The 14575-nt window shown below is 42.0% G+C and overlaps 1 protein-coding gene across 1 annotated transcript in view; it reads right to left on the bottom strand.

Moving 5' to 3' along the window:
• Positions 1-12715, bottom strand: part of LOC141258694 (uncharacterized) — a 202892-nt gene extending 190177 nt beyond the window's left edge. Inside the window, exon 1 of the mRNA XM_073673703.1 lies at positions 12586-12715. The gene's annotated coding sequence lies outside the window, so the exon portion shown is untranslated. The remainder of the gene's footprint in view (positions 1-12585) is intronic.
• Positions 12716-14575: the final 1860 nt, after the last annotated feature.

The raw sequence follows: 14575 nt of genomic DNA, 5'->3' as shown, positions 1-14575 counted from the left end.
CACACCTCTGGGTGAGGTGCAATACGTCTGTAGCAACCGAGCCCTCAGGGTGCTACAGTTCCATTTATCTTCAGCCTAGGTGACGTATTGCGATACAGGGCCGTGATTTTGGCTATAAAAGGGTCCCCTAGACCCCTACCCCAAGCTTTTTAAGAGAATCATATATGGCGTGCCAGGAGACTCTATGGAATGCTTTCTCAGCATCCAACGAGAGTATCTAATTACAAATTTTTAACTGCATCTAGCCCAGGAAATACTTTGTGCCTAGTAGCAGTGTCTGCTAGTCAGCGGATTATCCCGGCTGTTAAGCAAGCTACACCACCTGTAGTTTAGACACTTAATTTTTTCAAAGGAAATGCTTCGGGACCATGGGATACTCAGTGAAGAGCATCAGGAGGCACCCCAAGGCATAGGGGCTGGGACTGGCAGTAGGATGCCTTGCGGTGGACAGCCGAGCTCGATCCTTATAAAAGCTTTTTAACTGCAGCAGCTTTAGTGGACGCTACTGGAGCTGGAATTACGTGGCTGCTGGCATGAGACTTGCCCTCCAATAGATCCTTGTAAATGGATTTAAAGTGTATTCATTCAAATTAGAGAGACAATTTAAATTAAAAAGCTTAGAGCTGCCTCCACCACAGGGGGGCTCGCTCGACCCACCAGCGGACAGGCACCAGTATTGGGAGAGGGGGGCTGGCCATCAGGGTTCACCGCGGCTCTGGCACAAACCCGGCGACACGGAGGTGGCACGGGCAGGAGCGGACTGGCCGTGTCGGCTTCTCACTTTTTGGATTTTAGAAGGGCATGACATGCCTATATCTGTGTCTCCCCCTCCTTTTACTCCTCCACCTCTTTTATTTTCGCATGACTATATGTACTTGTCACTTTTCCATGTGTTAGTTGTGTCTTCTGAGCAGTTTGTCAGCTTTTGGACACCTTTGAAGGTGTTTTCTATGTGTTTCTATGTGTTTTTGTTTGCCTGCCATTGGTTTTAACGGTGTTCGAAGGTGTTCGACGAACAGTTCGACGAACAGTTCGGCGAACACACGGGTGTTCGACAAACCGAACCGAACTCGAACACTACGGGGGTGGCTCAACACTAGTCAAAAGCAATAAAAAAGGATTTTGGGGGTATGTCAAAAGTAAAAGAAAAGTCAAAGATGCTATAGGATTTTTACAGGATGAAAATGGAGAAATGGTAAGAGAGGATGTTGAGAAGGCCGAACTTTTTAATTCCTATTTTGCATCTGTTTTCTCTCAGAAAGAAAATGTAACATCAACTGATCTTCACTGTCCTTTTAAAGGAATAGAGGAATCCAGGTTATCTGTAAACAGAAAGATTGTGAGGGAATATTTAGCTAACATAAATGAGTTCAAGTCTCCAGGTCCAGATGAATTACACCCCAGAGTACTGAAGGAGATCGTAGAAGAAATTTTAGAACCACTCTCCATAATCTTTGAAAATTCTTGGAGAACAGGAGAAGTCCCAGAAGACTGGAGAAGAGCAAATGTTGTTCCTATCTTCAAAAAGGGGAAGAAGGTGGACCCAGGGAACTATAGGCCGGTGAGTCTGACTTCTATACCAGGAAAGATCTTTGAACAAATTATTAAACAAGTACATGGATAAGAATGAAGTGATTAACCAGAGTCAGCATGGGTTTGTAACTAACAAGTCATGTCAGACTAACTTAATTTCCTTCTATGACAGAATCACTGACTGGGTGGATCAGGGAAATGCTGTAGATATAGTATATCTTGACTTCAGCAAAGCATTTGACAAAGTATCTCACACCATCCTTATTGAAAAAATGACCAAGTATGCAATGGACCAGGCAACTGTTAGGTGGATTCATAACTGGCTTAGTGATCGGACTCAAAGGGTGGTTGTAAATGGCTTCACATCCAGCTGGATGAATGTCTCAAGTGGGGTACCACAGGGCTCCGTCCTGGGACCTGTATTGTTCAACATCTTTATCAATGATTTAGATGAAGGAATTGAGGGTAAACTGATTAAATTTGCTGATGACACAAAGCTAGGAGGGATAGCTAATACTAGAGAAGAGAGAGAGAGGATTCAAAAAGACCTAAATAAACTGGAGCAGTGGGCAGCAACCAACAGAATGGATTTTAACAGGGAAAAATGCAAAGTACTACATCTGGGCAATAAAAATGAAAAAAGCATATACAGAATGGGAGGAATAGAGCTAAGCAACTATACATGTGAAAAAGACTTAGGTATACTAATAGATCATAGACTAAACATGAGTCAACAGTGTGATGCAGCAGCAAAAAAGGCAAATACAATTCTGGGATGTATTAACAGAAGCATACAGTCTAGATCACATGAAGTCATTATCAGTCTTTACTCCTCTTTGGTCAGACCTCATCTGGAATACTGTGTACAGTTTTGGGCACCACATTTTAAAAAAGACATAGACAAACTGGAGCAAGTTCAGAGAAGAGCGACCAGAATGGTGACTGGTCTGCAAACCATGTCCTATGAGGAACGGTTGCAGGATTTGGGAATGTTTAGCTTTCAAAAAAGAAGACTGAGAGGAGACTTAATAGCTGTCTACAAATATGTCAAGGGCTGTCACATTGTAGAAGGATCATCTTTATTCTCATTTGCACAAGGAAAGACTAGAAGCAATGGGATAAAACTAAATGGGAGGAGACACAGATTAGATATTAGAAAAAACTTTTTGACAGTTAGGGTGATTAATGAGTGGAACAGGCTGCCACGAGAGGTGGTGAGTTCCCCTTCAATGGACGTCTTCAAACAGAGGCTGGACAGACATCTGTCTGAGATGATCTAGTGAATCCTGCTTTGAGCAGGGGGTTGGACCAGATGACCCAGGAGGTCCCTTCCAACTCAACCATTCTATGATTCTATGATAAAAAAGGAAATAAAAAACAGCCATATCACTCACCTGTCCGACGTGATGACGTAATCCCAGTGATTTCTGTCTGGGCAGCTCAGCACTATACACTGCCGGGATCGATCATTCTCTTGTCAGTGTATAGAGTGCTGCCGGGTGATCGGATCGATGTGGGTCACTCGGGATTATGGCAGATAGGTGACTATAATGTGTTTTTTATTTTAATATCTATTTATTTTAACTTTCTTTTTTTCACTGTGAACACAGACCCCAGCTGATGAGATTACTCCTCCCATCAGTGGCGCCTGCTCTCACCATGATCAGTCTCTCATCAGCCGACGCCTGCCACCCATCAATGCGGTCAATTCGTTGTGCGTTTTTGGCACGTTTTTGACTCATTTGTTTGCGTCGGGAGGCAAACAGGAAGCGTTTTCATTTAAATGTCCATGTTGGTTTATTACTTCATAAACCGGTCAAAAGGAAAAGGAAAACAAACAGCCTTTAGTGCAGGCAAAACAAAGTAAACAGTCCTTTTGGCAAAGTCTCTAGGTAGCCAGTCCTGAGGGCACACAGGCTGGATAGCATCCAGTACACAGGCTCAGTCTGGATACAACAACACACAGGAGACCACATACCAATAAAAATGCTCACCACCCGGGGGTAGAAAGGGTTCAATAGCTAGTATATTAGTATAATATATGTGTGACAATACAGAGTAAAATCTTAATAAGCCAGACATTTAGATTTGTCAAGTCGAGAAATACACTATTGTGTTTAAATTATCTTGTGTATTTCTAAAGGTCAGACCAGTATTTGTCTAACCCTGATTGCAGTCTCCTCTTGGGGTTGGGAAGAATGTTATTTGCTAATATGCTAATTGTACTAAAAGCCAGCTATTTACAACAGCCCCTGTGATACCAACTATGTAAATAGATTAGTTCAATTGCGCCCTGCACCTTTACCTCTTACCTGTGCCTGATGACCTCACACAGATGTAAATATAAACATGACTGTCTGTAGTGCAGGAGACAGAATGAGACTTGGGAGAGAATCAAGGAACATCAGAAAGACTTTAGAAGGAGAATGAGAGACATCCTTCAGGAAAGTAGATGGACTGCATGGCATCCAAAGAGACACAGATTTGTATTCTACATGATTCTAGTCAAAGGGTGTCGGCCCTGACTGGAAAGATTCGGATCTGCTCCATTAACAATCAGAGAGACCATGGTTACATTTTGAGGAGTCCAGGAGAGGACAAAGAAGTCACATGGCCCCATAGATATGTTGTTTGGGGTTGCCAGAAGGGACTCACCGGTCGCCTGGCCCCATGGAAACTCTCGGAGAGGCTAGATTTGGACCCTCGGGTCTCCTGGTCTTGTACATCGACGGACTGCTAGCTTCCTAAGCTTTCAGCTACCTCCACTCTGTGGGGGCCTGCCAGAAGCCGGAGGCCACTGGTTGAGGTAGTTGGCCCTGGAAGTCTCCAAAGTGACAGCAGTTCTATCCCAAGTGGGCGGAGAAGGAAGGGTGAGACTGTGTAATGTTGTACGCTCTTGGGCATTTGCTCGGACTGTTCTGTGTGTTTATTGAACCACAAAGCGGACAACAAAGTATTGCCGCGCTGTTTTACCCTCACCCTGCGTTTTCTGAGTAGTGTTACGCCCACGAAAGACCCCGTGTCTTCAATAATTTTATATATATTGTGACAAAGTCACTGGTATGATTTATGAGGGGAGGTATGTGTCACACAGGTTGCTAGCCTGTGTGAACTGAAGCCAATAAACTTTCTGCCAGCATGTTCTATACTGAAGCGTTAACTCACTTAAAGGGCATGGTTTTAGGGGAATGACATAGTGATGGGAGGGATGCCATTCCCCATACCTCCATCCCAGGGTGTGGCTGAGCAAAGTTTAAATGTTCAGTCCTGTTTTTTTTTTGTATGTGTTGTGTTTGGAGAGGCAAGGTCTCCAAACTGGACCAGCCATAGCTCAGGAGGGAGCTGAAGGCTGGACATAACCTGGGTGGGCGAACTGCACACACATACAGTGCATTGTGAAAGTATTTGGCCCCCTTGAACTTTTCTACCTTTTGTCAAACTTCTGGCTTCAAACATAAAGATATAAAATTCTAATTTTGGGGGGGGGGGAGAATCAACAAGTGGGACACAATCGTGAAGTGGAACGAAATTTATTGGATATTTTAAACTTTTTTAACAAGTTAAAAACTGAAAAGTGGGGCGTGCAATATTATTCGGCCCCCTTGAGTTAATACTTTGTAGCGCCACCTTTTGCTGCGATTACAGCTGCAAGTTGCTTGGGGGTATGTCTCTATCAGTTTTGCACATAGAGACGCTGAAATTCTTGCCCATTCTTCCTTGCAAAACAGCTTGAGCTTATTGAGGTTGGATGGAGGGTGTTTGTGAACAGCAGTTTGCAGCTCTTTCCACAGAATCTCGGTTGTATTCAGGTCTGGACTTTGATTTGGCCATTCTAACACCTGGATACGTTTATTTTTGAACCATTCCATTGTAGATTTTGCTTTATGTTTGGGATCATTGTCTTGTTGGAAGATAAATCTCCGTCCCAGTCTCAGGTCTTTTGCAGACTCCAACAGGTTTTCTTCCAGAATGGTCCAGTATTTGGCTCCGTCCATCTTCCCATCAATTTTAACCATCTTCCCTGTCCCTGCTGAAGAAAAGCAGGCCCAAACCATAATGCTGCCACCACCATGTTTGACAGTGGGGATGGTGTTTTGAGGGTGATGAGCTGTGTTGCTTTTAAGCCAAACATATCGTTTTGCATCGTGGCCAAAAAGTTAAATTTTGGTTTCATCTGACCAGAGCACCTTATTCCACATGTTTGGTGTGTCTCCCAGGTAGCTTGTGGCAAACTTCAAGCGAGACTTTTTATGGATATCTTTGAGAAATGGCTTTCTTCTTGCCATTCTTCCATAAAGGACAGATTTGTGCAGGGTACGACTGATTGTTGTCCTATGGACAGACTTTCCCACCTCAGCTGTAGATCTCTGCAGTTCATCCAGAGTGATCATGGGCCTCTTGGCTGTATCTCTGATCAGTCTTCTCCTTGTTCGAGATGAAAGTTTAGAGGGATGGCCAGGTCTTGGTAGATTTGCAGTGGTCTGATACTCCTTCCATTTCAATATGATCGCTTGCACAGTGCTCCTTGCGATGTTTAAAACTTAGGAAATCTTTTTGTATCCAAATTCGGCTTTAAACTTTGCCACAACAGTATGTCGGACCTGCCTGGTGTGTTCTTTGGTCTTCATGATGCTCTCTGCACTTGACATTGCACCCCAAACCCATACGCTACCAGAACCAGTCAGCCAGTATAAAACTCGACTAGTGGTGGCAGCTAATAATCATTCTTTGGTTATTGTTAAGTTAGCAGTGATTGTACGGGGCTATATACATATATTCCATGTGTTGGAATCCAGAGATGTGAATACCATATGCTCATGGTTAGCTTTCCAATAACTGGCCTATTAATGAAAACAGCCTATGGCCTCCAACGTTAATCATGGGCCAATTGTGTAATTATCCAGTCGATAGGGGGCAGCAGAAAGCTGTTCGCTCAAGAGATCACAGCAGGTGGTTCTGCGTGACTTTCCCGGGTTGCGATAATCTTGACACACAGCCTGCTTACTTTGCTTGGTTTAGTACATTAGCTTTCGAAAGAGTTGGGGGGGGGGCAGCTTCTTGTCAGGAGACTAGCTAAGCATAGTCTCATTGGCAATGCTCCATGGGAGAGGAGTATGAAAATTGACCGTTCCAGAATAAAAGAAGATAACTAGTAGAGAATAGTAAGACTTGTTGTGGACAACACTCATTAAAGAATTGCAACTGCAGCTGCCGCTTCTAGGTGACATTCGTAACATGGAGACTGGGAAGCTGATCAGTATTCCAGACCTGCGTGACTGCAGCCTCTGCCCCCTGATGATGCTTTTTTGGGTATCCCAGCATGCAATGGAAATACTGAAGGAGAGCTTACCCGTCTTCTCTACAAATCACACCTCACCACTTGTGCACTTAACCCTATCCCATCCCACCTCCTCCCCAACCTCACCCCCACACTCATCCCATCCCTAACCCATCTATTCAACCTATCACTAACTTCTGGTACGTTCCCCACTGCTTTAAAACATGAAACAATCACCCCCATCCTCAAAAAGCCATCCCTCGACCCAACCGCTTTATCCAGCTATCGCCCCATATCGCTGCTCCCATTTGCCTCCAAACTCCTTGAGCAACGTGTTCACGCTGAACTTTACTCCCATTTTTCATCTAACTCTCTCTTCGACAACCAATAATCTGGCTTCCGTCCCCACCACTCAACCAAAACTGCCCTTACCAAAATTACTAATGATTTACTTACAGCCAAAGCTAACAGACAATTCTCCATACTCCTCCTTCTAGACCTGTCCTCTGCCTTCGACACAATTGACCACTGCCTCCTACTACAGATTCTCTCTTCGGTGTCAAAGACCTTGCCCTATCCTGGATCTCCTCATACCTTTCCAACCGCACTTTTAGCATCTCCCACTCCCACACTACCTCCTGATCCCGCCCGTTCTCTGTTGAAGTCTCTCAAGGCTCTGTCCTAGGACCCCTACTCTTCTCCATCTATACCCTTTGCCTGGGACAGCTCATAAAGTCCAACGGTTTCCAGTACCACCTGTACGCTTATGAAACCCAGATCTACCTCTCTGGCCCAGACGTCACCTCTCTGATGTCCAGAATTCCAACATGTCTATCAACCATATCCTCCTTCTCCTACTGCTTCCTCAAACTCAATGTAAACAAATCTGAACTCATCATCTTTCCTCCATCTCGCGTATCTTCCCCATCTGATCTATCACAATAAATTACATCACTCTTTCCCCTGTACCAGAAAGCCACTGCCTCGGCGTAACCCTTGACTCTGCTCTGCCTTCAAACCCCACATCCAAGCCCTCGCCACCTCCTGTCGCCTCCAGCTCAAAAATATTTCCAGAATTCGTCCTTTCCTCAACCCTCAATCTACTAAACTGCTTGTACATGCCCTCATCATCTCCCGCCTTGACTACTGCAACATCCTCCTCTGTAGCCTACTTGCTAACATTCTCGCACCTCTCCAGTCTGTCCTTAACTCTGCTGCGTGACGGGTTCATCTCTCGTCTCGCTGCTCCTCTGCTACCCCCCTTTGCAAACCCCTTCACTGGCTCCCAATTGCCCAGCGTATCCAGTTTAAACTACTAACACTGACCTATAAAGCCGTCCATAACCTTTCTCCTCCGTACATCCCGATATATTCCCTCACGTAATCTCCGGTCCTCCCAAGACCTCCTTCTCTCCTCTACACTTATTCGTTCCTCATCCAATTGACTCCAAGATTTCTCCCAAATATCCCCCACCCTATGGAATTCTGTGCCTCAAAATGTCCGACTATCCGCCACATTCGGATCCTTCAGACGGAACCTGAAAACCCATCTCCTCAAGAAAGCTTACAATCTGCAATGACCACGCTGCCTAATTACCACCATCAGAGCTGCTGCAACCCCCAAACCTACAGTCTCCGTCCCCACCATCCATATAGACTGTAAGCCCACAAGGGCAGGGTCCTCTTCCCTCTGTACCAGTCTATCATTGTTAGTTCATTTACTGTAAGTGATATCTGTATTTTGTATGTAACCCCTTCTCATGTACAGCACCATGGAATCAATGGAGCTATATAAATAATAATAATATACAATGTATCTGTAGAATGTAAGCCCGCAGGGGCAGGGTCCTCCTCCCTCTGTACCCGTCTATCATTGTTAGTTCTTTACTGTAAGTGAGATCTGTATCTGGTATGTAACCCCTTCTCAGGTACAGCACAATGGAATCAATGGCTCTATATAAATAATAATAATATACAATGTATCTGCAGAATGTAAGCCCCCAGGGGCAGGGTCCTCCTCCCTCTGTACCCATCTATCATTGTTAGTTCTTTACTGTAAGTGATATCTGTATCTGGTATGTAACCCCTTCTCATGTACAGCACCATGGAATCATTTATAGAAATAAATCGTCATCAGACTGAAAGTAGAGAAAAAAAATGGAAAAGTAGTGTTTAGGAAAGAGTGGGGAACTTTTAAAGCAAGTATATTACAAAATAACAGATTATGGGACAAAACAGGGAGAAATGCTTTGCTTTCGGACCACTCCTTTAAACATGGAGTTGAAAAAATGATCTACAGATATTGAATGCTGCCATAAGTAAGCAAAGAGACCTTTTACTCCAATTCTTGAAATGGGATTGTCTAGTTAGATGCTTTGTTACATCGGCATATTGGAATAGGTTACTCAGGATGTCACAGAAGTGGGACATAGGCTATGTTCACACAACATAGTTTTTTCAGTTTTTTATGCAAATTTTCAGCTGCGTTTTGCAGTACCAGCAAAGGCTATGAGATTCCAGAAATCTCATGCACACATCATGGTTTGTTTGTTTTTTCAGGATTTTGTGCTTTGCATGGTTTTTTGAAAGATAGAGCATGTCAATTTTTTCAGCGTTTTTTCACCCATTGGAAGTAATGGTTGGTGAAAAAAAAGCTGAAAAAAATGCACCAAAAAACACAGGTGTCAAGTTTTCAGCGTTTTTTCAGTGTTGTTTGTGCATTAACCAAAATTAGATTTTTTTACACTGAACTTTATGTACATGCATAACAGAGACAAAAGGACAAGAAAAAAATGCTGAAAAAACGCACCAAAAAAACCTGCAAGAAAACAGCAACAAAAATCCTCCTCCCACAATCGTATACAAGATTTCTCCCGTGCATCCCTCCTACTCTGGAACGCTCTACCCCAACACATCAGACTCTTGCCGACCGTGGAAACCTTCAAAAGAAACCTGAAGACCTACCTCTTCCGACAAGCCTACAACCTGCAGTAACCACCGCTGCACGACCAGCTCTACCCTCACCTAATGTATCCTCACCCATCCCTTCTAGAATGTGAGCCCTCGCGGGCAGGGTCCTCGCTCCTCCTGTACCAGTCGCTGACTCATTTTGTTAAGATTATGTAAATGCTTTTGTTATGTATATCCCTATCACATGTAAAGCGCCATGGAATAAATGGCGCTATAATAATAAATAATAATAAAACTACAAGAGATCAGATGCTGCAGAAAATTGATGCAGATAAAAACATGGTGTGAACATAGCCTGAAACTTTGTGATGGATGTCTGTCACGAATCTCCAGTGAGAACCAGAAATCTTAGAAGCTCCCCGTCAGCAGCATTTAGGGTTTGGTCCACAGAGTGAGCCAGACTCCACCACAATTTCTCAGTCTCCATCGATTTCGAATAGGCAAAGAGAGTGGTTCATGCTGGGAATCTCCCAAAATGCTTGGATATAGCAAAACTAAGGATGGACATACAATATATAAGCGGCAGCCATATCAGAAAGCAAAAACTGAAGAGCTACTACGAAGAAAAAGGGGCATTATAAAATGATGAGCACACCCATCATAAATAGAGCAATGGTTATAGAGACAAAAATACACACATTCATTAAAAGTCACGGTGGAACACCATTTTCATAGTGTTAGATCTGACACTTGTTTTTCACTAACTTTTTGCTTCTGAATCCAAATCCAAAATTGACCTTAGAGAAAAACTATCACAACTTTTGAGCTGCAGGATGCAGTACCTTTGTCTCCAAAACCATAAAAAATGAACACAAAATGGAAAATAATGCAAAAAATAACCTGAATGTAATGATTATTTAGAGCTACAGTGGGTACGGAAAGTATTCAGACCCCTTTAAATTTTTCCATCTTTGTTTCATTGCAGCCATTTGGTAAATTCTAAAAAGTTCATTTTTTTCTCATTAAAGTACACTCTGCACCCCATCTTGACTGAAAAAAAACAGAAATGTAGAATTTTTTTTGCAAATTTATTAAAAAAAAAAAACTGAAATATCACATGGTCATAAGTATTCAGACCTTTTGCTCAGACACTGATATTTAAGTCACATACTGTCCATTCCCTTGTTGATCCTTCTTGAGATGGTTCTACTCCTTCATTGGAGTCCAGCTGTGTTTAATTAAACTGATAGGACTTGATTTGGAAAGGCACACACCTGCCTATATAAGACCTCACAGCGCATGTAAGACTAAATGAGAATCATCAGCTCAAAGGAACTGCCCAAGGAGCTTAGAGACAGAATTGAGGCAAGGCTCAGATCTGGCCAAGGTTACAAAAGAATTTCTGCATTACTCAAGGTTCCTAAGAGCACAGTGGCCTCCATAATCCTTAAATGGAAGAAGTTTGGGACCACCAGAAGTCTTCCTAGACCTGGCCATCCAGCCAAACTGAGCAATCGTGAGAAAAGAGCTCCAGAGATGCAGTGGGGAGATGGGAGAAGAGCCTTCATAGCAGAGTGGCCCGACCAAAGCCTCTCCTCAGTGCAAGACATATGGAAGCCTGCATAGGGTTTGCTCAAAAACACAAGAAGGATTCCCAGATAGTCAGCCATCATATGTCCTTCCCATCTACCTTCACATCTTGATGGAGCCATCATATGTCCATCCCATCTACCTTCACATCTTGATGGAGCCATCATATGTCCATCCCACTTACCCTGATAACATCCCTCCATGACCTTCACATCTTGGTGGATTTGATCACCTTGCTCATTATTGACTGCACCAAGGTTTTCAGGCAAAAGTTAGCAAGATGGCTGCAGAAAATGCACCTTGATGCTTATGTTGCAACCAAGGATTTTGCAGCTCTCCAAGAGTTTCTGGACAATCTTGGAAAAAAACGAGAAAACAATTACACCAATAAAGTCCTTGACAAGGTCTTTGAATGATAACCAAGCATTCTTTTGGAGTTCTGACATTGGCCCAATAAAATGTTCATCTTTGATCAGCTGCCAAATCTGTGGACCATTAAGCACACTGGCCTTTTATAATAATCTTTTTATTTATATGTTTTCAAATAACCGGCTAGGGAATGCCAAAATGAGGTACTCAAAACAGTCTCCTTCAATTATCAAAGCATTAACGAATTGCTTCATGAGTGAAGCGTGTAGAGGTGGGAATACAATGTTCTGCTAACATGTGGTTCAAGTAGGGTGTTTGGATCACCAGGTCTGAGGCCAATTCCTCTCCACCCAGTTCTTCTCATGAGCTCTTGTGTCCCACGTGCACAGAAAGACTTAGTTATTTACCGATAACAGGATTTTTTGGAACCCATGACCGCACCACGAGAGAGGGGATCCGCCCTCCAAGGACAAGCCACCTACAGGCTAAAGAGGATAGCACCTCTCCCGCCTCAGCTGGATTACAGCGCACGAGTAGACCGCCAGGGTAATACAATTCACATTTACCAACACCACAAATCACAACCAAAAACGTGAACCCATAACACCAGGAAAAGAAGCGTTCACCCACAGGTGACAGGAGGGAATAAGGGGGGCTGTCACGGGCTCCGAAAAAACCCGTTACCGGTGAGTAACTAAAGACTTTATCCATAACCCATGACCCATAATCTAATCCCAACACAGAGAATTACAGAGAAACAACAAGTCAGGACGAGGAAACCCTATCCAGTCTATAATGGTGATAGAAAGGGAAAAAAAAAGAGCTCTGTGCATTTCACCTACAGATGTGAATGAGGTCTGTATTTCCTTACCCTTAGACTCCCACAATCCTCTGCAGCCTCTTACCTTACACATAACGGACAGGAGAAAGAAGCCTGAGCCGCGAGTCCTCTGTATACAGCGGCTGACACCAAAGACAACAACCTGCAACTACTGCACAATAGCAGTGCAAGGACCTGTAATGACGTCACAGGCACCATGTGACCATATAGGGCGGAGCTTATCAGAGGAGGACTGCTGCTGAAGGACCTGTGATGACATCACCACCATGTGACTATACAGGGCGGAGCTCATCAGAGAAGAACTGCAACAGAAGGACCTGTGATGACTTCAGTGCTGCAGTCACAGTGCAAAAAGAGAAAGATCAACATCATGAATCCATACATCAGTGTATTATTTATCATCAGTCCATACATCAGTGTATTATTTATCATCAGTCTATACATCAGAGTATTATTTATCATCAGTCCATACATCAGTGTATTATTTATCATCAGTCCTTACATCAGTGTATTATTTATCATCAGTCCTTACATCAGTGTATTATTTATCATCAGTCCATACATCAGTGTATTATTTATCATCAGTCTATACATCAGTGTAATATTTATCATCAGTCCTTACATCAGTGTATTATTTATCATCAGTCCTTACATCAGTGTATTATTTATCATCAGTCTATACATCAGTGTATTATTTATCATCAGTCCTTACATCAGTGTATTATTTATCATCAGTCCATACATCAGTGTATTATTTATCATCAGTCCTTACATCAGTGTATTATTTATCATCAGTCCTTACATCAGTGTATTATTGATCATTAGTCCATATATCAGTGTATTATTTATCATCAGTCCATACATCAGTGTATTATTTATCATCAGTCCATACATCAGTGTATTATTTATCATCAGTCCTTACATCAGTGTATTATTTATCATCAGTCCTTACATCAGTGTATTATTGATCATTAGTCCATACATCAGTGTATGATTTATCATCAGTCCTTACATCAGTGTATTATTGATCATTAGTCCATACATCAGTGTATTATTTATCATCAGTCCATACATCAGTGTATTATTTATCATCAGTCCATACATCAGTGTATTATTTATCATCAGTCCATACATCAGTGTATTATTTATCATCAGTCCTTACATCAGTGTATTATTTATCATCAGTCCTTACATCAGTGTATTATTGATCATTAGTCCATACATCAGTGTATTATTTATCATCAGTCCATACATCAGTGTATTATTTATCATCAGTCCTTACATCAGTGTATTATTTATCATCTGTCCATACATCAGTGTATTATTCATCATCAGTCCATACATCAGTGTATTATTTATCATCAGTCCTTACATCAATGTATTATTTATCATCAGTCCTTACATCAGTGTATTATTTATCATCAGTCCTTACATCAGTGTATTATTGATCATTAGTCCATACATCAGTGTATTATTTATCATCAGTCCATACATCAGTGTATTATTTATCATCAGTCCTTACATCAGTGTATTATTTATCATCTGTCCATACATCAGTGTATTATTCATCATCAGTCCATACATCAGTGTATTATTTATCATCAGTCCTTACATCAGTGTATTATTTATCATCAGTCCTTACATCAGTGGATTATTTATCATCAGTCCATACATCAGTGGATTATTTATCATCAGTCCATACATCAGTGGATTATTTATCATCAGTCTATACATCAGTGTATTATTTATCATGAGTTCATACATCAGTGTATTATTTATCATCAGTCCATACATCAGTGTATTATTTATTATCAGTCCTTACATCAGTGTATTATTTATCATCAGTTCATACATCAGTGTATTATTTATCATCAGTCCTTAAATCAGTGTATTATTTATCATCAGTCTATACATCAGTGTATTATTTATCATCAGTCCATACATCAGTGTATTATTTATCATCAGTCCATACATCAGTGTATTATTTATCATCAGTCTATACATCAGTGTATTATTTATCATGAGTTCATACATCAGTGTATTATTTATCATCA

This window comes from Phyllobates terribilis, unplaced genomic scaffold (genome assembly GCF_046119375.1).
Source record: "Phyllobates terribilis strain yellow unplaced genomic scaffold, ASM4611937v1 Scaffold_3__8_contigs__length_932513732, whole genome shotgun sequence".
Lineage (NCBI taxonomy): Eukaryota > Metazoa > Chordata > Amphibia > Anura > Dendrobatidae > Phyllobates > Phyllobates terribilis.
This window is presented reverse-complemented; position numbering and strand designations above follow the sequence as displayed.